The sequence below is a fragment of the Salvelinus sp. IW2-2015 genome, linkage group LG30, assembly GCF_002910315.2.
Source record: "Salvelinus sp. IW2-2015 linkage group LG30, ASM291031v2, whole genome shotgun sequence".
NCBI lineage: Eukaryota > Metazoa > Chordata > Actinopteri > Salmoniformes > Salmonidae > Salvelinus > Salvelinus sp. IW2-2015.
Genome location: NC_036869.1, coordinates 5,450,354 through 5,474,491, shown reverse-complemented (window position 1 = coordinate 5,474,491; position 24,138 = coordinate 5,450,354). Strand labels below are relative to the sequence as shown.

The 24,138-nt window shown below is 43.5% G+C and overlaps 1 protein-coding gene across 1 annotated transcript in view; it reads left to right on the top strand.

Annotated features, from left to right (window-relative positions):
* The window catches only part of LOC112067872 (CUB and sushi domain-containing protein 3-like), a 161,072-nt gene that overhangs the window by 859 nt on the left and 136,075 nt on the right, over positions 1-24,138 (top strand). The gene's annotated exons all lie outside the window — the stretch shown is intronic.

Genomic DNA, 24,138 nt, shown 5'->3' with positions numbered 1-24,138 from the left:
ATAAAGGAAGCACAAACATCTAGCATTTCCAAGAATCCACGACTATGCCAAGTAGACTAGCCCACCCCTAACCCTCATCCAAGGCTAAGGAAGAACAAACACAACTCACACACAAACACAATGTCAATCAAATTTGCGGTCAAATGTCTTCCCCGCTTTAAGCCATGATGGACCTTCTACCTCTCCTCTGTCAGCTGACTAACTAACTGTGTAGCCCTCCAGTCTTCAGACAGAACCTCCTACCCCTCTACCTCTCCTCTGTCAGCTGACTAACTAACTGTGTAGCCCTCCAGTCTTCAGACAGAACCTCCTACCCCTCTACCTCTCCTCTGTCAGCTGACTAACTAACTGTGTAGCCCTACAGTCTTCAGACAGAACCTCCTACCTCTACCTCCTCTGTCAAGCTGACTAACTAACTGTGTAGCCCTCCAGTCTCAGACAGAACATCCTACCCCTCTACCTCTCCTCTGTCAGCTGACTAACTAACTGTGTAGCCCTCCAGTCTTCAGACAGACATCCTACCGCTCTACCCATCCTTACCCTCCAGTCCCCTCTGCTACCCTCCTCTCCACTGCCCCTCCTCTGCCACCCTCCTCTGTCTGCCCCTCCTCTGCCACCCTCCTCCCCTCTGCCCTCCTCTTGCCCCTCCTTCGCCCTCTTCTTCTCCCTCTCGGCCACCCTCCTCCTCTGCCCCTCCTCTCACCCTCCTCTCTTTCCCCTCCTCTGGCACCATCTCTCTCTACCCCTCCTCTCTGCCACCCTCTGCCCCCCCCCTATCACCCTCCTCTCCTCTGCCCCTCCTCTGCCATGCTGCTACACTATTACGATCCCAGTCTGCAGTCACGTCATTTACCTCCCCATATATTTCTTCTGGTCCCCCAGGCCTACTCAACCACTACCCACCCGCCTGTCCAGCATGAATCCATTCACAGCCTTGATACTCGGTGCAATTTTCGGGTTATTGAAATTACATCAACAATTTTAGAGAAAGAAGCAAGACACTCCCCCAAGTTCTGTACATCTCCAGAAAGTAATGGATCCACTGCTTTTTACAATGACATAATGTAATGGATTCACTGCCGTTTTAAAGTTGCATAAGCCACCACAGCTTCCAAATTGGAATTATTTTAACCTTCCCATTTTTGCTTAGCAACACACTTGAACTAAAGCATTTATTCTCTACTGTTTCAGCTTCCACAACTCTCATGGTTCATTATAGATTTTATAGCCACTATAATACTGAGTACTAGATCTGCTCAAAGCACACACACACACACACACACACACACACACACACACAACACACACACACACACACACACACACACACACACACACACACCACACACCACACACACACACACACACACACAACAACAACACAACACACCACACACACACAACCACAACTCACAAAGATGTGGTTTCCATGGCCAATTAGACCCTGATGCTTTCACAGTCTGATAACACTTCTAATGATAATATGACTTCTAACATTCTCTTAATGCTTTGTTTATTCCCTTTTGTACATCCCATTTGTGACTTTGAGTCTTTTCCTGTTGAATACTGTGATCCGCCTCGGATTCATTTAGAGGCATGGAGCATGGATTCAATCATGGACACTGATAAACTGAGGGGGAAAACGGAGCTTTATTTTCTTTGTTTCTGATGTAACCACCACCTACTGAGACAAGACAGTGAGACAAAAATATTCACGTCTAAGTAGACATGGAAAACTGCATAGCTATCCAGCCTCCTTGGCATTGGTTCAGATGATCTTCTGTATATCCTCTCACTCTCAACAGAAAGACTAGCACCTATTGCTGCCGGGACTGTATTGATGTACTGGATTGTGCAATCGTCATGCTGCCACGCATACCATTCCTCCCTGGCAACCACACACACCACACCACACACACACACACAACACCACCAACACACACACACCACACACAACACAAACCAAAACCAACAACAAACAAAAACAACAACACAACCAAAACACAAACACAACGAGTCGTCCTTCTCTCCGTGCATCTGCCCCTCACCATGGCTATGCTGCTCTGCATTATTAGAGCTCACAACACCTCCACCTGCACCTCCAGCGAGTATCATCCCTCCCCCGGGCCTCCCCGCCTGGGCATACCACATCCCTGGCTCCCTGGCTGCAGTTACACCCAGCTGGGGGAGGGGGGCGCCGGCACACAGTTCAGCTGCTCCAGCTGCAGGAAAATTGCTTTCTCTTCCTCACACACATACTGTGTGTAGACATATACAGAAGATGCACACACACACACCTCTGGGGTTGACAGACTGTGCGACTGATGTGTTTGATGCCTGTAGATACTGTGTTGTATAACCTGACTCTGCATGCTCTATATGCAGTTGATTTTTTAAAGTAAGGACTGTGTTGAGTAATGTTAGGTGTCGAGTGTAGGTCTTGATTTAAGGAGTGTTCGAGATGACAGACTTATGTAGTCAGTGTATGGTCTGGGCAATGTCTTCTTTTTAACCCTTTCTTCACTGTTTAGTTGCACATACTTGGTAGATTGTCTTATTTGCAGCTGCAAAAAGCATTTCTCACGCTCATATAACATGATAGATCTTGAAAACCATGTAATTTCTCAAATAATAGACTTTATTCTATATGAACCAGGGAGGAAGAGTACATTCATATGGATCCGTTACATCGCTGGGTACCAGTTCATCGTTTATGATTAATGATACATGCTGGACTCTAGTCTAGTGTATTGCATATGAAGGATGCCTATGATGTAAATTATTCAGTGGACATCCCGAGGCACTTTTAGAGTATGCTAAGTTGATAACATTGGTGATGATGGTGGCAATTAGAAAGCGAGGTAGCGGTTGCGGCTACCGATTTTATGAATATGAATATAATACTTGTTCTTCTCTTCTTCATCTTCATCAGTATAGTTGTCATCATCTTTATCATCAGCAGCAGCAGCATCATCATCATCACCTTCATCATCATCATCACCTTCATCCTCTTCCTCTTCATCATCATGTAAGTATTATGATATCATGGATTCCACTCATTACCGTATTTCAGTCAATAATCTGCTAGCTAGAACGTACACTTTCCTAACCTGTGGATGTTTCACTGGAGAGTGAATCCCTATTGGAAACCTATCCTATCTCTGCTGAGGTTGGTTTACATTACGTTCTGTAGGAGTACATGGCTTCCCTGACTCATGAGAACACAGTGTAGAAAACGTATAATCAACCTCTGACGTGGTTTTACATTATATGCTGTAGAAAAACATGTTTCCTCTGACTGACCCATAAGAAATCACTGTAGAGTGCAGTACATGAACAAGAGTATGTACTTGCCTTTAACCATCAAACCACACACAGCTGATAGGACATGAACATGCCTGTCCTACAGTATTATACCTTGCAGCTAACAAGCTGTGGGAGATTTGCCTGCTGGGCAATCAGACCTGGATTCTTGAAAATTATTTTCAAATACGTTGAGGGTTTGCTTGAGTCTGGGCGGGGTTTGCATTTTTTTTTTTAAAGTTTCTATTGGTTAATTAAGCCAGGCATGCTCAAACAGGCATAGATGGAGTATTTTAATGGGGGGGGGGGGGTTCTACAAAGCTATAAGGAATTGTTTTAAGAAGGTCATACCAAGGATTGTTTAGCTATTTGATTTTGAATATTAAGGCCCCTTGAAGTATATATTTTTTTATATGATAACCATTATTTAATGAAAGAAACATTTGGCCTTACTGCTATTAGCCCATACAAATACATGAATAACAGATTCACTACACGGAACAACAGATAGTCCCAAAACACATCAAAAGTAAGTTTGTTCTAAAGTGTCTCTCCTATATCTGAGAGATGATCGAAATAGCAGGATTTTTTTTTTTTACATGGACACTACATGGACAAAACATGTCTTGTGTTGTGTTTGGTCCCATATTTCCCTCAAATTTTCTGCACAAATATGTTTACATCCCTGTTAGTGATCCATCTATCTGACAGGTGTGGCATATCAAAAAGCTGATTAACAGCATGATCATTACAAAGATGCACCTTGTGCTGGGGACAAGAAAAGGCCACTTTAAAATGTGCAGTTTTGTCACACAACACAATGCCACAGATGTCTCAAGTTTTGAGGGAGCGTGCAATTGGCATGCTGACTGCAGGAATGTCCACCAAAGCGTTTGCTAGAGAATTTTATGTTAATTTCTCTACCATAAACTGCCTCCATAGTCATTTTAGAGAATTTGGCAGTACGTCCAACCGGCCTCACAACCACAGCATGTGTAACCACGCCAGCCCAGGACCTCCACATCCAGATATTTCTGTCTGTAATAAAGCCCTTTTGTGGTATAAAAAACAAATTCTGATTGGCAGGTCCTGGCTCCCCAGTGGGTGGGCCTCCAAAGCCCACCTATGGCTGCACCCCTGCCCAGTCATGTGAAATATTTGAAATGGTTGCATATTGCGTTTTTCAAGATATTACTTCAGAGTTTATTGCCTATTTTGGGGAGGGTAGCACTATTGAGGCTAAAAGGAAGTTGTATGGTTTTGTCTTCAATCAATACAAACAAAAGTGTATTTGATGTTCTTTTTTGCAGCCCTCTAAATAAAGCACGGAATAGAGAAATAAAGAAAGTATAATCTATCCATTCACATCATATAAACTACCGTTAGATTTTATATTTCTGGTGTCAAAAAGGAAGCAAGAATATTGATTGTAAAACAGCGAAGGAAAAATGAGATATGTTTTATGAGGAGGAGAGTAGCTCGTTCAAAGGCTAGAAGCTGGAACCGTTACAAATAACCTCAGAATAATCAAACCACAATTCTGGAGGCTTGTGTTTGCGAGGACATTGCATTCCTAGAGCAGTGCATTTTGGTAAAGTTGCAGAATGTGTGCCATTATGCTAGGAGCTAGCTGAAAGCACTCAGGCATCTAATCTAGTCAGTGAATATTACATCTGCTGCCACATATGTGAAAGATGCATACTATCCTCATGTGAAATGCATTCATTGTCGCATATAGATGTCGGATCTTAATTTGATCCCTTTTCGTTGCTGAGAATTTTGCAGGAAATGCAAACTTGTAATGTATTTGAGTTTTAAAAAGGCTTCTAAAGTTTGTAATTTCCACTTAGAAATTTCAGACTTGATTTGCTCTAATGAAAAATGTATCAACGCCTACAAAAATGTCCATTAATTACAATCCAAATAATAATTCACATTTCTTGTTGCTACAATATTATTTTCCTACTGTAGCAAACTGGCTCATATTAAGATCCTATGTCTTTACACACAAATTCCATTGATTCTAATGTTCCGAAAGAATTTCAGGGAGAACAGCTTGTGTGTTGGTGTTAGTTTTAATAAACGTGGGGGAGACATTATGGATGTTAGAATGCTTAAAGTGTCAATCTGCAGTTGCTACATCCATTTTTGGGCTGAATTAATTATATGTGCACATTGATTATTGAAGAATATAACTTATAAATGCTTCATGAACTTCAGTTAAACTTTCGTACCTCATCAGAAACCAAAATATAAGCTTGTTTTTCTCCAATATTTGTAAACAAAGTACATGTAAACAAAACATGGTTAAAACTATCATTTAGATATCATGGATGGTCAATCCTTGCATCCATAGCTCTGTCTATGAATTTTAGAGAGGTTACATTTCTCCTGACCCATCCCTCATCTTTGTATTGAAACAATGGTGGGGAGGACGCTTTGTTATTTTTTCAACTGCTGATTGCCACTTTAAAATTCAAACATAATTTGTAGCTCTTTGGTTGGACTATAGACAATTGCACATTCTCAGTTGACAAGCTTGTTGTTTACTAAGACTCCCAGTTCCAGAATTGAGTGGTTATGTTCTTTCTAACCATCAACCCATTTAAAGCATGACATATTTAAGATAGCTCTCTTCTATAGTGTGTACTCAGACATTACAGAGAAAAACAACTTTGGGCATGAATGAGAGAGGAAATAGGCAATGAAGTCAATCACTGCATATAGCAAGCCTTTAGGTTTCTCTATCCCTCTCTCCTTCTCTTTCCCTCTCTCCTCCTTCCCTCTCTCCACTTTCTCTCCCATCAGCCAATCTGTCTTCTAAAAGTGACAGAAAACTGGCTATTTTTTAGACATGCGGCGTAATTATCTTGGCGCTGCTTATGGACACGTTCCGCGTAATCAGGATCCTTCATGCCGTTGCCAAAGCCTCCAGGATGTCACAGTGTTGTTCATGTAAGATTGCCTTTCCTCTCAAAGTTCTAATGTCCTMTTTGTGTGTAATCCTCAACATTCTGACAATGCAGTCTCTCACTAACGTCTGTAAGAGAGGGAAAATTAGTTAAGTAAGATATTATATTAATTTCCTCCTATGAAGGTTTACGTGTCCTAGTTCACCTAAGACGGCACACCTCCTTGAAGAACACCATGCAGACATGGGTTCAAATAGTATTTGAAATAACTTTATTTGATTGAGCTCTGTCTGGAGTGTCAGATGGGCGGGGACTATTCCATTGGTTCCATTCTGTCAGACAAGCTCGATCAAGCACAGCTAAAGTATTTGAAAGGCAAACAAATACTATTTGAACGCAGGTTGTCATTTAATAGGATCTCAATGGTCGAACCCATCTCTCCTCCCTCCCTCAGACCAACCCGACTGCCTGTCATCCCTGGGTTTGGTTTGACTGACAGTTAATAGTCACCTCCAATTCACCCTGTAATAAAATATGGATTAATAAAGAAAATGGACACTAACTGAAAGCATAAGGCACCATCTGCAGCCAGCCAGCCCCGAGGCTATTTCTGACCACAATGCCATGTCAGTTATAAGTATAAAGTGGCTAGGCCTTGGGTGGAGAGGGAGCACGGTGGGCATGGTGAAAGACAGCTAACAAGCGGGTATGAATTATGACCCTGACACACAGGTGAATACATGACAACATGGTCAACTCTGCTGTGATGTCAGTCGGCATCCTTCCATTTGACCAGATACAGGCTGGTGTTATTCTGCTCTGCAGTAATTAACTTTATTGCCCATTTCATCTCTCTGTCATGTCCAGTAATAACCCTCTCAAAGCCTCTTTCCTCTAGGTAATGTCTGAGCACACACTATATAGGAGAGATAGAATAAATGTGTTGCTTTAAAAAAGATGGTTAGATGTTTACGTGTGAGCTATGCTTCCCTTCAAAGGCAATACGCAGTAACTACGAATTTGGTCAAAAATCTTTGATCTGTTGTAATTGCCAGGTATATTATCTGATTGTGGTATTTAGCTTCCTGACACAAGAACAAGCCAGTTGATCAGAATATATCATGAAGTATCAGAAATTGCTGTCTGTCTAGACAAAAAGTCTTTGAAGTCAGATTTTGCAGAGACTACAAGTATGTAGTTACTGCATTTTACCTATGTAGGGCAGTATTCTATATGCATGTATACCTATATATGTTGAATTGATCATACATTCTTATGACAAGTTATAGAGCATTAAACTAGCAGGCTAAAGTGGTTACCAGAATATTAACTCAATTGGCTATGCCGTCTGTCCACCTCCCAGGACCCCAGAGCTGTTAGCATCTCTTTTTGTTCAATGGGTTTCCGATCAAATGCAGCGTCACTTCTTTCCCTTTAATTGAATACGAAGGTGATGAAGAGTGTCTAAGGGATCTCAGAGAAGCGTAAATACTTTCTGGGTCAATACTCTAGTCTCTCTCTGTGTCTCCCTGGCATGGCGGTGGCTGTTGCTGCCGGGTTCATTGTTAAACAGTCCTTAAAAAAAACTTGAAGTGTCAAAGGAGGCTCCTTTATTTTCAAGTCAATGATTTCTCCAAGTTTCAGTTCAATAATCCATTAGTATGCTTCCCATTTCAAAGATCACTGCCAAAGCTTGTTCATTAAACTGTCTGGGTACCCAAGTCTCGTATTGAAGTCCCCCTGTCATTTTCAAACCCTCTAATTGCACGTTGTTTACAGCCAGTGACGTGCAACTCATCTGCACCGCAAAGACAAAGAATAAGAAAGAGCAAATTACTTTAATTATTTAGAGGACTTAAAATGGGTGACATTGTCATCTGGCATTTTCTTTGATTGGTGTTAAACTAATAACATGAAAAATACCACATTTCAAAGAATTACAATCTGTTGTCTGTGTTGAATCATCTTCATAAAAATGTGCTTTCTTTACCCATTTTTCAAAACAATGATAACTTTACATTTTAATATTTAGTCATGTATCAGACACTCTCTAGCCAGAGACTCGAACCAGCAACCTTTCAGTTACTGGCCTAGCACACTTAGCCGCTACCTGCTGCCCCAATAACTGATACTTTACTATTGTTCAAGTACCATCCATCATTACTTCTCCTTATCAAAGTAGTATTTCCATTTAACCCAATGTCATTTCAGCTCTGCCTCCGATTCAAATGACTGTAATGCTCTTCGGCACTTCTTCTTCTTTCACATGGCTAATCCTTCGCTCACTATCTTTCGATGGAAAACCTCTTGTCAGCACATTGTTTTGTCATTTATCATACTTCTGGCAGATGACATCATATCACACCTTAGAAAAAGGTGCTTGTTCYCACACTGTTTTGTCTTTGTCATATACCAGACAATCCCTTTTTTCCGCTTCTACACAAGTAGTCTTTGAGGTGGATTGCTCTCTCTTTGCCGCATAGTTAACTTTGAGGTGTCAGAGTAAGACTCCAAGGAGCCCCCACCCAGCCCCCGTGTCTCTGATAGCTGCCAGCTAGAGTAGACAGACACTTCTTACAGAATTAATTAAACAGGTGAATGCTAATTGCTAGCATTCAATAAAGATCGTTTGCCCCGAGGGGCCAAAATGAGATGCGCAGTTCAATTGAAAATCTTTACTTGTCTGGCACTGCCAATTTAGAAGGCTGGGTGTTGCAGACTACCTCGCTGTTAGGGAGGATCGTTTGAACTCGAAAAATGAAAGGTGTGAAAGAGAGAGAGAGGGAGCGAGAGAGAGGGAAGTTGAGAGAGAGAGGGAGGGAGAGAGGTGGAGAGAGATGGAAAAAGACAGTGAAAGAGGGAAGTCAAGAGAGAGAGAAAGAGGGGGAGAGAGGGGGAGAGAGAGTATGAAGTTGAAAGAGAGGGAGGGAGAGGGAAGTCAGGAGGGAGGAAGGGAGGGGGAGAGAGAGAGATGCGTGCTAAAGAGAGAGAGAGAGAGAGAGAGAGGAGAAGAGAGGAAGAGAGAGAGAGAGAGAGGAGAGAGAGAGAGAGAGAGAGAGAGAAAGAGGGAGAGAGAGAGGAGGAGAGAGAGAGAGAGAGAGAGAGAGAGAGAGAGAGAGAGAGAGAGAGAAGAGAGAGAGAGAGAGAGAGAGAGAGAGTCGAACTGTGAATGGGTAGGCCACACAAGCTCACAGAACGAGACCGTCCGAGTGCTGAGGTGCGGTAGCGCGGTAAAAAGTGGTCTGTCCTCGGTAGCAAAACTCTCTCCGAGTCCCAAACTGCCTCTAGAAGCAATGTCAGCACAATAATTGTTTGTCGTCAGCTTAATGAAATGGGTTTCCATGGCCYAGCAGCCACACACAAGCCTAAGATCGCCATGTGCAATGCCAAGCGTTGACTGGAGTGGTGTAAAGCTCGCCCGACTCTAGAGCAATGGATACGCGTTCTCTAGAGTGATGAATCACGCTTCACCATTTGGCAGTCCAACAGACGAATCCGGGTTTTGTCGGATGCCAGGAGAACACTACCTGCCCGAATGCATAGTGCCAACTGTAAAGTGTTGGGAGGAGGAATAATGGAACCAAGTCACAGCAGCAATGGTCCAACATCTAGTGGAAAGCCTTCCCAGAAAATTGGAATGAGATATTCGACGAGCAGGTGTCCACATACTTTTGCCATTGTAGTGTATTTCCTCCTATTTTCCCCTTTCCTTTTGTTTAGAGGTATGGATGGATAACCTCTCCTACATTCAGTTTCTGCCTGGGGTTCCATGTTGTTTTCAAATGAATGCCCCGAACATGGGATGTGGATGGGAAATGTATTCTAACACGCCAGGTATTGACCGTAGAATTTGACTCTGATTTACTCCCAGAACGCAGTAATTACACCATAGACCAGTGTTAGTCTTCCTGGTTGTGCTCAACGACGTGAGACTTATTCGATTTAACATCGAAAGAGATACAGCATGAGACATTTAGCTAGCTACTGAGAGAGAGGGTGGCTGTTAACCAATTCTAGTTTTTAGTAATCACTCACAGCTTTCACAGACTAGATGGGTCCTATTTTCTGGTCTCCTTGATTGGAAAACGAGAAACACCCTCCCACACGAATGTGGTGAAATAACAAATGATGTTCATGGTTGGGTGGCAACTAAATTGCGCTGAGAATGTAAGGACGATGGGCCTACTGTATCACTCCAGCCTAACAGATTAATTTGTGATAAGGGATAACTATCACATTGCGTGGTGGCCATGTTAAACTTTACATATCTGTGCCTTGGGAATGATGCCACTCTACTTCTCAGCCTTGTGCATAAACAGTTTGGACCCTCTCTAGCCCGGTAATCCAACCCACCTTGTAAACCGAGACCCCGCTTTGTTTGCTAGCTTCTTCTTCAATCTGTTCTTCCCACGCACTTTGACATTTCCTCATCTCCTGTCTTTAACGCGATGCCCCCTGTTTGACTTATGTCCACGTGATAACACGACAGCACCACCAGATACTGTAGATTGCTCCCCAAAAGGCACCCTATTCCCTACATAGTGCACTACTTTTGACCAGAGCCCTATGAGCAGAGCAGTATAATGGGAATAGGGAGCCTTTTGGGACACAGCCGTAGTTTCCCCTCCCATCTTCCTGGGAGTGGATGTGCTCTGCCAGTACCTGACGAAGCAAATCTCCAACTACCTGCAACTAACAGCAGGTGTTAAGAGATTAAGGCAAAACTGCTGTCCTCTAGAGAGGCAGGTTTAGAGTAGGCTGTTAAGACTAACTTGATTTTAGGGATTCTACATGATTTCAGTGTACGGTTTCGGTGCATGATTTCAGTTTTGTTAGTGATGAATTAATGAGGACAAGGTTGGGACATTTGAAAGATTAGTAAGGAAAGGATTATGTTATTATAATGTATACAGTATGTTGCCACTATAACACACATAACCTATGTGCCTTGTTACAGTAGACTTTCATTGTGATGTTTTCAGGATGTAGCCGTGCTGGACAATGTCCATACACTTAGAGATATACCTTTAGGACCTTATGCTTTAACAACAAATAATATTTAAATTGGTGCTGGGCACTGCCGGTAAAACTGCTGTTTTCTGGATTATATCAACTGTAGCTCCTTAGACTCCACTACTCCCTCCCCAGTGATGATGCCCAAGACTGGCTTCCTATAGAGTGTCACACATTTGCCTGCCTGAGATTATAGTGGTGTTGCTGAGCCTCTTTATATCAAAGTCTCCCCAGAATTTGTCCTCAGCGCACATGTTGCTTCCTCATCATCCTCCCTGCTCCGTCTTAAACCAGTTTTCTTTGAAAACTTCTGGCACAGCATGGCTTTCCCCTATAGATTGACTTTTTAATTGTGACCTAAGAACTACAGCGCTGCGATGTGTGTTGACTCAGGATTCACTAAACCCAACCTCACTCCAGCAGTAAGAACTACAGCGCTGTGATTGTTGTTGACCTCAGGATTCACTAAACCCAACCTCACTCCAGCAGTAAGAACTACAGTGTCGCGATGTGTGTTGACTCAGGATTTCACTAAACCCAACCTCACTCCAGCAGTAAGAACTACAACGCTGTGTGTGTGTGTTGACTCAGGATTCACTAAACCCAACCTCACTCCAGCAGTAAGAACTACAGTGCTGTGATGTGTGTTGACTCAGGATTCACTAAACCCAACCTCACTCCAGCAGTAAGAACTACAGGGCTGCGATGTGTGTGACTCAGGATTCACTAAACCCAACCTCACTCCAGCAGTAAGAACTACAGTGCTGTGATGTGTGTTGACTCAGGATTCACTAAACCCAATCCACTCCAGCAGTAAGAACTACAGCGCTGTGAGTGTGTTGACTCAGGATTTCACTAAACCCAACCTCACTCCAGCAGTAAGAACTACAGGGCTGCGATGTGTGTTGACTCAGGATTCACTAAACCCAACCTCACTCCAGCAGTAAGAACTACAGTGCTGTGATGTGTGTTGACTCAGGATTCACTAAACCCAACCTCACTCCAGCAGTAAGAACTACAGTGCTGTGATGTGTGTTGACTCAGGATTCACTAAACCCAACCTCACTCCAGCAGTAAGAACTACAGTGCTGTGATGTGTGTTGACTCAGGATTCACTAAACCCAACCTCACTCCAGCAGTAGAACTACAGTGCTGTGATGTGTGTTGACTCAGGATTTCACTAAACCCAACCTCACTCCAGCAGTAAGAAGGAAAGTGCTGCGTTGTTGCTCTGGTAGTTTGTCATTAGAAGTGGTAATGTTGTAACATTGCACAAACACACACCACACACACACCACACACACACACACACACACACACACACACACACACACACACACACACACACACACACACACACACACACACACACACACACACACACACACACACACACACACACACACACACACACACACAACACACACACACACACACACACAACCACACACACACACACCAAACAGCAACACACACACACATGGCCTGCTTGGCAGCTGTTGTTAATTGGATGGATGAAGGTGATGACCCTGTAAGCGGGTGTACAAATGGCTGGGTTCCTTTGGCTGGCAAGGAACATGGCAGCAGAATTGTTTGTCATTGTTTAGCCATCAATAACATATTGAGTTGGGGAGACTAGCAATGCCTATTGATTAACATATATTTATTTTAATTTAATTTAATTTGACCTTTATTTAACTAGGCAAGTCCATAAAATATATGTTTGAGTGATGTTGCGTTTCAGGATTGGTTGTATATTAACCCATTGGGAGCCATGCGCCTCCTTTCTGCAGTAGTATATAGCCACACTGGGACAATATAACCAGAGCTATATATTTATCTAAATACATGACTCCGCATATTACCCAGTAGAGGCTGGTGGGAGGAGCTATAGGACTGGCTTATTGTAATGGCAGGAATGTAATAAATAGAGCGGTATCAAACAAATRAAGCATACGGAAACCACATGTTTGACTCCCCGTTCCAGTTTTTCCATTCTAGCCATTACAATGACCCCGTCCTCCTATAGCTCCTCCCACCAGCCTCCACTGGTTTCACAATTCTCTGGGGAACTCCGAGTGAATTAATACTATGTATGTATACACTTTTAGAAAAAAGGTTCCAAAAGGGTATCCGGCTGGCCCAATAGGAGAACCCTTTTGGTTATACATTGGAACCCAAAAGGGTTCTTCCCTGAGCCAAAAATGGTTCTTCAAAGGGTTCTCTTATGGAGACAGCCGAAGAACCCTTTTAGGTTCTAGATAGCACCTTTTTTATCTAAGAGGGTAGCCCTCTCCTCAGGACTAACCTTATTCCAGGTCAAGTCAAAGAAGGAATAATGTTTTCAATCATAGCAGTTTGGAATAAACATCCTCTTTTCCTATAAGGACTTCCGTGAGTAGGTTGTGTTGAGATAAATCTCCAGACTGATTAACATTCACTGACAATTTCAGTAGCGTCTCTCTGCAGCAGCAGTAAGCCCACTCCKCCACCAACACGATGCCTGGGGGCCCTCAGCAGCACCTACTAAATCTGCACCGCCATTTTAGAATGCCCTAGGAACATGCAAGGAGACAGTGAACTGCAACATTGAACAACCCACATGTCAATAATATCTAGCTTTTGCTGTTTCTTTTGTTATTTACAGATTGTACAAGGCAGTATTCATAAAGAAGTCTTAGCATAGTCTGTTAATTACTAAAGCTTTTTATCTCAAACCTATCTCTAACCTAACCGAGTCTCTGTTTTGTTCTGGCACCCATCTCTAGGAGTCTCTGTTTTGTTCTGGAACCCATCTCTAGGAGTCTCTGTTTTGTTCTGGCACCCATCTCTAGGAGTCTCTGTTTCGTTCTGGCACCCATCTCTAGGAGTCTCTGTTTTGTTCTGGCACCCATCTCTAGGAGTCTCTGTTTTGTTCTGGCACCCATCTCTAGGTGTTCTCTGTTTGTTCTGGCACCCCATCATCTAGGTGTCTCTGTTTTGTGTCTGGCACCCATCTCTAGGTGTTCTGTGTTTGTTCTGGCACCAGTCTCTAAGGTGTCTCTGTGTTTGTTCTGGCACCCATCTCTAGGAGTCTCTGTTTTGTTCTGGCACCCATCTCTAGGAGTCTCTGTTTCGTTCTGGCACCCATCTCTGGGAGTCTCTGTTTCGTTCTGGCACCCATCCCTAGGAGTCTCTGTTTCATTCTGGCACCCATCTCTAGGAGTCTCTGTTTCGTTCTGGCACCCATCTCTAGGAGTCTCTGTTTCATCTGGCACCCATCTCTAAGTGTCTCTGTTTTGTTCTGGCACCCATCTCTAGGTGTCTCTGTTTTGTTCTGGCACCCATCTCTAGGAGTCTCTGTTTTGTTCTGGCACCCATCTCTAGGTGTCTCTGTTTCATTCTGGCACCCATCTCTAGGTGTCTCTGTTTCGTAGAAACTCTCTCTCTCTCACACACACACACACACACACTCACACACAAACACACACACACACTCTCTCTTTTCTCTCTCTGTCTGTCTGTTTGTCTGCTCAGTACTGTGAAACCACCCATAGTAGACTCAGCAAGGCTAGGATCCTTTGTATTAAACATCATGGCAAATGGGCATTAGCAAATGCTGGTAACAAATGAGTTTCCACCCCAATATGTGGCTATAGTTATAATAATACTTATTAGCAAATCATTGGTAGCATTTCTTTCTAATGTTTTTGTTTCCAACAGAACCATTTGTTTTTTCGTTTTTTTCCACTGTTCAGACCAGCATAATAAAGTTCTGAACCGGTTCGAAGCAAAAAAAAGTACCGGTTTATATCGTTCCTGTAACGCCCGTCGGAAGGATGAGACCAAGGTGCAGCGTGGTACGTGTTCATGCTTCTTTATTAAAACCGAACACCAAGCAAAACAACAAAAATAACAACGAACATCACGTCTTGATGGCTACACAGATCTAACAAAAAACAACATCCCACAACCTAAGGTGGCAAAACATGCTGCCTAAGTATGATTCCCAATTAGAGACAACGATAGACAGCTGTCCCTGATTGAGAACCATACCTGGCACAAATCATAGAAATAAAGAACATAGAATGCCCACCCAAATCACACCCTGACCAAACCAAATAGAGACATAAAAAATGCTCTCTAAGGTCAAGGCGTGACAGTTCCTTTCTGTTCCTTTTTAACCTGTGAAATCAACATTTTTTTTTTACATTTAGCTCATTAAATTACTTTACAAAACAGTGCAGATAGAGTAGGCAAGCTAGTTGTTTACATGCGTGATGGAGTGTAGTGTAGCCTATGGCGAAAGATGCAACAGAAATTTTGCGGGTGGGGAGAGAGCAAGAGAGGTTTGAGGAGGAGGCTTGAAGCACTGGGCATCTTGTTATGACATGCATTATCTGAATTAGGTCCACAGAATTATACCTAGTAGGAGCGGCTTCTATTGAGGAACTTTGAATGTCCTTTGAGCTAGCTAGCTAACAAGCTTGAGCTAGTTAACTAACAATCTTGTATGTGCAGAGTGGCACAAGAATTAAATACACGTCTTACATTTTTGTATGTTAGTACAACCAATGTGAACGTGATAAGTAGGCCTATAGTATCCTTAACTAGCTTTGAAAAAGTGAATCCATTCCTCTCTTGCAAATAAAGAAATCTATCTCCCCATCTTCTGAATGAAGCTTGTAATATCAGTACAGTAGCCTATGCTTCTGAGAGGGGAGAAGCCTAAATACACACATGTCAAGATTTTCAGCTTGCAAGCAGACATTGGAATAAGTCTCTGAATGACGGAGTGAAGGATTTGTATCGGCACTTTGTTGTGTTTTGTTGTGGGACTAGAAAAAAAGGCCTGGAACATATTTTAACGTTATTAACCGGTTCCCATGCTTTTAAAAGTAATGGTTCTGTTCTGGAAGATGTGGATCACTTTCGTTCCAGGTTCCATTTCTTTTCCTTGAATTTTTWWTTTTATTTTATGGTTTTCTGTTCTGTTCCCTGAACCATTTCCAACCCCTGGTTAGCATATTAGTAAGTGTTGTTGTACTTCCTTAGTGACCTTAGTTGACTGGTAGTCAGCTCAATGCTAACTTGCATATTGTTTAGCATGTTGAGGTTTATCCTCCCCACTACACCTCCCCCTAAACACACACACACAGATACAGAAAACTTCAAACATATACCACTGAATCTGCACCTCCAAGCTGTCACTCTGCCGCGTTTATACTATTCAATCCTAATCCCCAGTTTTACTGTTAAAGTGTTAAAGCTTCGGAGTGACAGATCCCCCAGCCCACTCCTGCTCTGTCTGCCTGTCTGTGCTGCTACCTATTTGAGGCGTGCACACACACACACACACACACGTTCGCACGCACGCACACACACACACACACACACACACACACACACACACACACACACACACACCCACACCCACACCCACACCCACACACGCACACACACACACACTACTGTGCTGCTGTTACTATAGCTCTCACTGTGCATGCAGTACAGTGCACCCCGGCGTGGGATGGGAATTGAGGATTGCAAGGCCTGGATCTGGATGGACTCAGCCATCCAGAGGTTATGTCCCAAATGGCACCCTATTCCCTATATAGTGTACTACTTTTGACCAGGGCACAAATGGCTCCGGTCAAAAGTTGTGCACTATATAAGGAATAGGGTGGCATTTGGGACACAACCAGAGTGTTGCTGTGATTGATGGCACTGCTTGTAGCCTGACCTTGCAGCCGCTGGAACAGGGGGAAAAGATGCATTCGCGACCTGGATAATGAAGAGCTGTGACGCTCCCTGCATGGATGTGGTGATTATGTTAGGCCCATCAGTCAGCCTCTTGCATCACACAGTGGAGAGGAGAGGAGAGGGGACCCCTTTTCCGCCTTGATTTCCCCAGACACACTGGCTGTTCTCTATACACACACACACGCAGTGGTGGAAAAGTTGTCATACTTGAGTAAAAGTAAAGATACCTTAATAGAAAATGACTCAAGTGAAATGGAAGTCACCAAGTAAAATACTACTTGAGTAAAAGTCTAAAAGAATTAGGGTTTTAATATACTTAAGTATGTTTTAGAAATGACATTTACTTTTGATATTTAAGTATCAAAAGTAATAGTATTAATCATTTCACATTCATTATATTAAGCAAACCAGACGGCATGATTTTCTTGTATTTCTTTTATTTACGGATAGCCAGGGGCACACTCCAACACATCATTTAAAATGAAGCATTTGTGTTTKGTGAGTCTGCCAGATAAAAGGCACTAGGGATGACCAGGGATGTTCTATTGATGTGTGTGAATTGGACCATTTCCTGTCCTGCTAAGCATTCAAATTGTAACAAGTAATTTTGGGTGTCAAGGAAAATGTATACAGTCATGGCCAAAAGAGAATGACACAAATATTAACTTCCACAAAGTTTTCTGCTTCAGTGTCTTTAGATATTTTTGTCAGATGTTACTATGGAATACTGAAGTATAATTACAAGCATGTCATAAGTGTCCCAAAGGCTTTTATTGACAATTACATGAAGTTGATGCAAAGAGTCAATATTTGCAGTGTTGACCATTCTTTTTCAAGACCTCTGCAATCCGCCCTGGCATGCTGTCAATTAACTTCTGGGCCACATCCTGACTGATGGCAGCCCATTCTTGCATAATCAATGCTTGGAGTTTGTCAGAATTTGTGGGGTTTCGTTTGTCCACCGCTTCTTGAGGATTGACCACAAGTTCTCAATGGGATTAAGGTCTGGGGAGTTTCCTGGCCATGGACCCAAAATATCGATGTTTTGTTCCGAGCCACTTAGTTATCACTTTTGCCTTATGGCAAGGTGCTCCATCATGCTGGAAAAGACATTGTTCGTCACCAAACTGTTCCTGGATGGTTGGAGAAGTTGGTACAATTCTTTATTCATGACTGTGTTCTTAGGCAAAATTGTGAGAGAGCCCACTCCCTTGGCTGAGAAGCAACCCACACATGAATGGTCTCAGGATGCTTTACTGTTGGCATGACACAGGACTGATGGTAGCGCTCACCTTGTCTTCTCCGGACAAGCTTTTTTCCAGATGCCCCAAACAATCGGAAAGGGGATTCATCAGAGAAAATGACTTTACCCCAGTCCTCAGCAGTTCAATCCCTGTACCTTTTGCAGAATATCAGTCTGTCCCTGATGTTTTTCCTGGAGAGAAATGGCTTCTTTGCTGCCCTTCTTGACATCAGGCCATCCTCCAAAAGTCTTGCACTCACACCTGCTTGCACTCACACCTGCCTGCTGCCATTCCTGAGCAAGCTCTGTACTGGTGTGCCCCGATCCTGCAGCTGAATCAACTTTAGGAGACGGTTCTGGCGCTTGCTGGACTTTCTTGGGCGCCCTGAAGAATTCTTCACAACAATTGAACTGCTCTCCTTGAAGTTCTTGATGATCCGATAAATGGTTGATTTAGGTGCGATCTTACTGGCAACAATATCCTTGCCTGTGAAGCCCTTTTTGTACAAAGAAATGATGACAGCATGTGTTTCCTTGCAGGTAACCATGGTTGACAGAGGAAGAACAATGATTCCAAGCACCACCCTCCTTTTGAAGCTTCCAGTTAATCAGAACTCAATCAGCATGACAGAGTGATCTCCAGCCTTGTCCTCATCAACACTCACACCTGTGTTAACGAGAGAATCACTGACATGATGTCAGCTGGTCCTTTTGTGGCAGGGCTGAAGTGCATTGGAAATGTTTTTATGGGATTCAGTTCATTTGCATGGCAAAGAGGGACTTTGCAATTAATTGCAATTCATCTGATCACTTTTCATAACATTCTGGAGTATATGCAAGTTGCCATCATACAAACTTGAGGCAGCAGACTTTGTGAAAATGTATATTTGTGTCATTCTCAAAACGTTTGGCCACGACTGTATAGTAAAAAGTACATTATTTTCTTTAGGAAGGTAGTGAAGTAAAAGTAAAAGTAGTCAAACATTTAAATAGTAAAGTAGAGAGACCCCCAAAAACTGCTTAAGTAGCACTTTAAAGTATTTTTACTTAAGTACTTTACACCACTGCACACACGTAGGGGGAGAGACCCACAGACCTCCCTCCACCCCACCCCCGATGGGGTTATCAAAGCTTGGGTGCCAAGGAAGTCTCGCAGGACATCTGCTGCCCATCGTCTGTGGTTCCAGACTGGTGCTCCAGTCCTCTCACATCTCGTTATGCATGCTGCATCTGAAACCAGCAAAACAGGTAGGTGAGTGGGAGGAGAAATGGCATCAAAGAACCAGAGGAGACCAAAGGCCTCTCTCAATAGTGTCCATGCCTCCCAGCATTATGTAGCCATTTGTGATGGTGTGGATACAGCATACTGATGAGGATAGAGGTCCAGGAGATTCAAACTGACAACGACACTGCCGGCCAACATACAGTATCTGTATCTGTCTAAGTTGATGTGTGAATAAGCACATAAGAAGTTACAGTATATTCTTGTAGAATCAATTTACACGTCCAAAAATGAATGTAGCAACTGCTGATTGCCCCTTTATTGGCATGACAATAAATTATTGTGTTGCAAAATTGACAATGCCTCATGTCTCAAACTGATTGCATTTACACAATATATCAACAACTCAAGGCTGAGAAGCCCCTCCTCTTCCTCCTCCTCCGCTTCCTCCTCCACATCCTCCCCCTCTTCCGCCTCCTCCGTTACCTGCTCCTCCTCCCCATCCCCCTCTTACTCCTCTTCCTCCTCCGCCTCCTCCTAAACCTTCTCCTCCTAGCCCTCCACTTTCTCCTCCTCCTTCTTCTCCTCCTCCTTCTCCTCCTTCTCCGCTTCCTCCTCCCACTCCCCCTTCTCCCCTTCCCCTTCTCTCATCCCCTCTTCCTTCTCCTCCTACACATTCTCTTCCTCCCCTCCACTTTCTCCTCCCGATCCACTTTCTCCTCCTCCTCCTTCTGCACCTCCTCCTCCTCCTCCTACACCTGCTCTTCCTCCCCCTCCACTTTCTCTTCCTCCTCCTTCTGCTCCTTCTGCTCCTCCTCCTCCTCTCCTATACCTGCTCTTTCTCCACCTCCACGTTCTCCTCCCCTCCACTTTCTCCTCCTCCTCCTCCTCCTACACCTGCTCTTCCTCCCCTCCAGTTTTCTCCTCCTCCTCTTCCTCCTCTCCTACACAGGACTACATGGACCTTTTTTTATGTAATTGCTGCCTTCGTGTCTGTTCACTTAATTTATCTACATGTTTTATTACACAGCAGCAGCTCTATTATATATGCAGGGGATGAAAGCGGACGCCTGCGTGCATGTGTGCATTGTGCCTTTGTCATTGACCCTGGATAGACAGGTCCACTGATAATGATCTGAGTGCCTAGATGCTGCACATGGCGCAACTCTAAGTGGCCGTAAACCTCTGCTACCATTAGAAAGCCACCCGCGTGCCCCTGCTCCCCACTGCTGCTGCCTCGCCCAGACCTCTCTACCCCCCATATAAAGAGGAGGTTAACAGACGCCGATAATAGATGCTTCGATAAAGTAATGTAATAAGAAGCTGTGTGGTCTCTAAAATTCCAAGAACATATCTATCAATACTGAATAAAATCAAGCAATTAAATTGAAAGAATATGACATAGGAGCAACTAACACATACCATACAAAAATGGGACAAATATCTCATGATTTTACAACATCGTAAATTAATGACAGTCATGGGTGACATAGAGCACATAAAGAGAGTTTTTGAGAATATAGTACACACATGTACACGTGTACACAAACAAAAGTCTGCCCAACATGTTTTTGGACAGAATATCTGAAGGAATACACCTTTACGTAATACACCCCCAGGAGATCAAGCTGTAATGAACAAGTCAGGAAAAAAAGTAAAGAACCTTGATAMGCACACAGGATGGCAAATCTGATTAAGACAGAATGGAGTTAGCCAAAGGCTGTCAAGGGGACAATGCATTGCCAAGAGCACAGGAAAGAAAGGGTGATTTTAGAGGCCGGTCCAATTGGCAACAAATAGGCATTTGGACTTCCTCAAAGGGTTCCTTTAGTGAAATTGTTCTGTTGCAATTTTTCAGTCTTTGACAAGGCGCCACTGTTTCTCCACGGGGGACCTGCGGTAAAACTAAATGGTAGTCTACTTCTCTATGCATGCCTAAATGCTTTAATSTAAGCTTTCCAATGGATCTTATATGCCATACTTAAAATCACTGAAATAATTCCCCATTCCCAAAAGTCCTTCCTGCAGGAGATCTGACGAGTGAAACTACTTGATCCTTTAACATGTCCAAATGCCTGGCCTCCTCCTGTGTGTAAAACAGTTGGAAATCGTTGGATAATGGTCACCTGACACATGAACCAGGGATTCCCCTGTAATTTGTGCCGTGGTCCAGACTTGCACATGCTGTGACCCTGACACTAACCACCGTCCCCCTGTGGGTGGCAGTTGCAGAAGCAGCCATCTTGGTTTTTAATAGAAGTTCAGTAATTAAAGTGGACTGACCTCCAGGCAGGTTTTCTCCAGTTAGCCAAGCAAAATCAACTTAACAGTTAGTCAATTAGTCCATCTGGCTCCAGCGATTACTCAGTGTATAGCCTATTAGTTGGTCCAGTAGTGTATGAGTTGATTTATGTGTTGTTCGTCTTTCACAACATATGCCGGCTGTATATGGATAAAAGACATTTGTGCTTTTAATGAAGTCATGCAAATTAAATGTTGTCTATTGTTATGGAGAGAGCTTTGCATAAATACTAGGAGTTTGAAATGCTGCATTTCTTTTTGATGATGCTTGACTTGCAGGGAGGATATAAGGTCAGTGATGTCTCTCAGTATTTGAGTTTTGTTTGAGTTTTGAGCACTACCATTAGTTCAGAAGACATTAATAAATATGAGTTACTTTTATGTAGATTTGACGATCTATCCAGAGTTGTATATTCTGCTATCATTTTGGATGGTTTTAATTAGATGACGCCGCCAAGAAAATAACCACACCCAACTTCATAGTATCATATGGTATATTTAACAGTACAGTATGTGTGGCCTTGAAACAATGAAAACCACAACGCTTCATAAAGTTCAACTTCTATAAAATGATTGAATCCTCTGTAGCCCATCAGTTGTGTTTCATACAATCATTTTCTATTTGGACTTTTCCATTCATTCCAATGTTAGAAAGTTATTTTCTTCACATTTCTCTGTTTGTGTGTATCACAGTGAGATTGCAAGAGGCTTGTGCAGCTTCAGTCCACGTGGAAGTGTGGGGTGCCCCCCCTCATGTCAAATAATAATAATAACACAGTAGTTGTTCCGAGGGTGCAACAAGTCAGCACCCCAGGGTGAGTAAAATGTCAGATTGGTTTTCATAGCCGAGTCATTAAGAGTATCTTTACCGCTCCTGCTGTCTCTAGAGAGTTGAAACACAGGCAGGTCTTGGACAAGGTAGCACGTCCTCGTGAACAGGTCAGGGTTCCATAGCCGCAGACAGAAACAGTTGAAACTGAAGCAGCAGCGACGCCAGGTGGACTGGGGACAGCAAGGAGGCATCATGCCAGGTAAGTCCTACAGAGGCATGGTCCCTAGGGCTACAGGGTCACTCCGAGAGAGAGAAAGAAAGCAGAGAAAGAGAGAATTAGAGAGAGCCATACTTAAATTCACACAGTACACCGGATAAGACAGGTAGAAGTTACTCCAGATATAACCAGACTGGCCCTAACCCCCCGACACATAAACTACTGCCAGCATAAATACTGGAGGCTGAGAACAGGAGGGGTCAGGAGAACACTGTGCCCCACCCGACGGACTTTCCCCCCCCCCCAAAAGCACAGCCCCCACACCGCGTAGAGGGATATCTTTTCAACCACCAACTTACCATCCTGAACAAAGGCCGAGTATTGCCCACAAAGATCTCCGCCACGGTCAACAACCCAAGGGGGCGCCAACCCAGACCAGAAGGGAATTCCCGTCAGTGACTCAACCCACTCAAGTGACGCACCCCTCCTAGGACGGCATGGAAGAGCACCAAGTAAGCACAGTGACTCAGCCCCTGTAATTAGGTTAGAGGCAGAAGAAATCCAGTGGATAGAGGGTACCGGCCGGGCAGAGAGACAGCAAGGGCGGTCGTTGCTCCAGACTCTTTTCTGTTCAACCTTCACACTCCTGGGCCAGACTACACTCAATCATATGACCTACTGAAGAGATTGAGTCTTCAGTAAAGACTTAAAGGTTGAGACCGAGTCTGCATCTCTCACATGGGTAGGCAGACCATTTCCATAAAAAATTGAGCTCTATAAGGAGAAGCCCTGCCTCCAGCTGTTTGCTTAAGAAATTCTAGGGACAATTAGGCAGGCCATGCGTCTTGTGACCGTAGCATACGTGTAGGTATGTACGGCAGGACCAAATCGGAAAGATAGGTAGGAGCAAGCCCATGTAATGCTTTGTAGGTTAGCACTGAAACCTTGAAATCAACCCTTGCCTTAACAGGAAGGCCAGTTGAGGCAACACAGGGCACATCCATGTACCAGTGCGACCCTTCAATCAAATTCACATTTGAGTTGAATGGTGATGTTTAGGTCTCATGATGACATAAAGGACCAGGGTCAGACTCTTCATCAAGTTTATGAAAGCTGGCTTGGCGGTTAAGGCTATAGCCCTGGTTGAAGGGATAGGGTGAAGACAAATGGAGAACAATATCTATGTCTTATCCCACCCTTCAACTTTTTTCAAGTGTTAATTTACAAAGCCAGTCCCAGATCATACCTGTTGTATCTGGCAAGGCCTGTGATCAGAGTGTAAGGGCTATGGTTTTACGCTGTAATGATAGGAGGTGAGTTGTAAGTTCTGTAGGTTCATTCAGGTCATGCACACAGGGAGCCAGCCCATAGGGACAACCAAGAGCATAGCAGGACCACACAACACACACACAC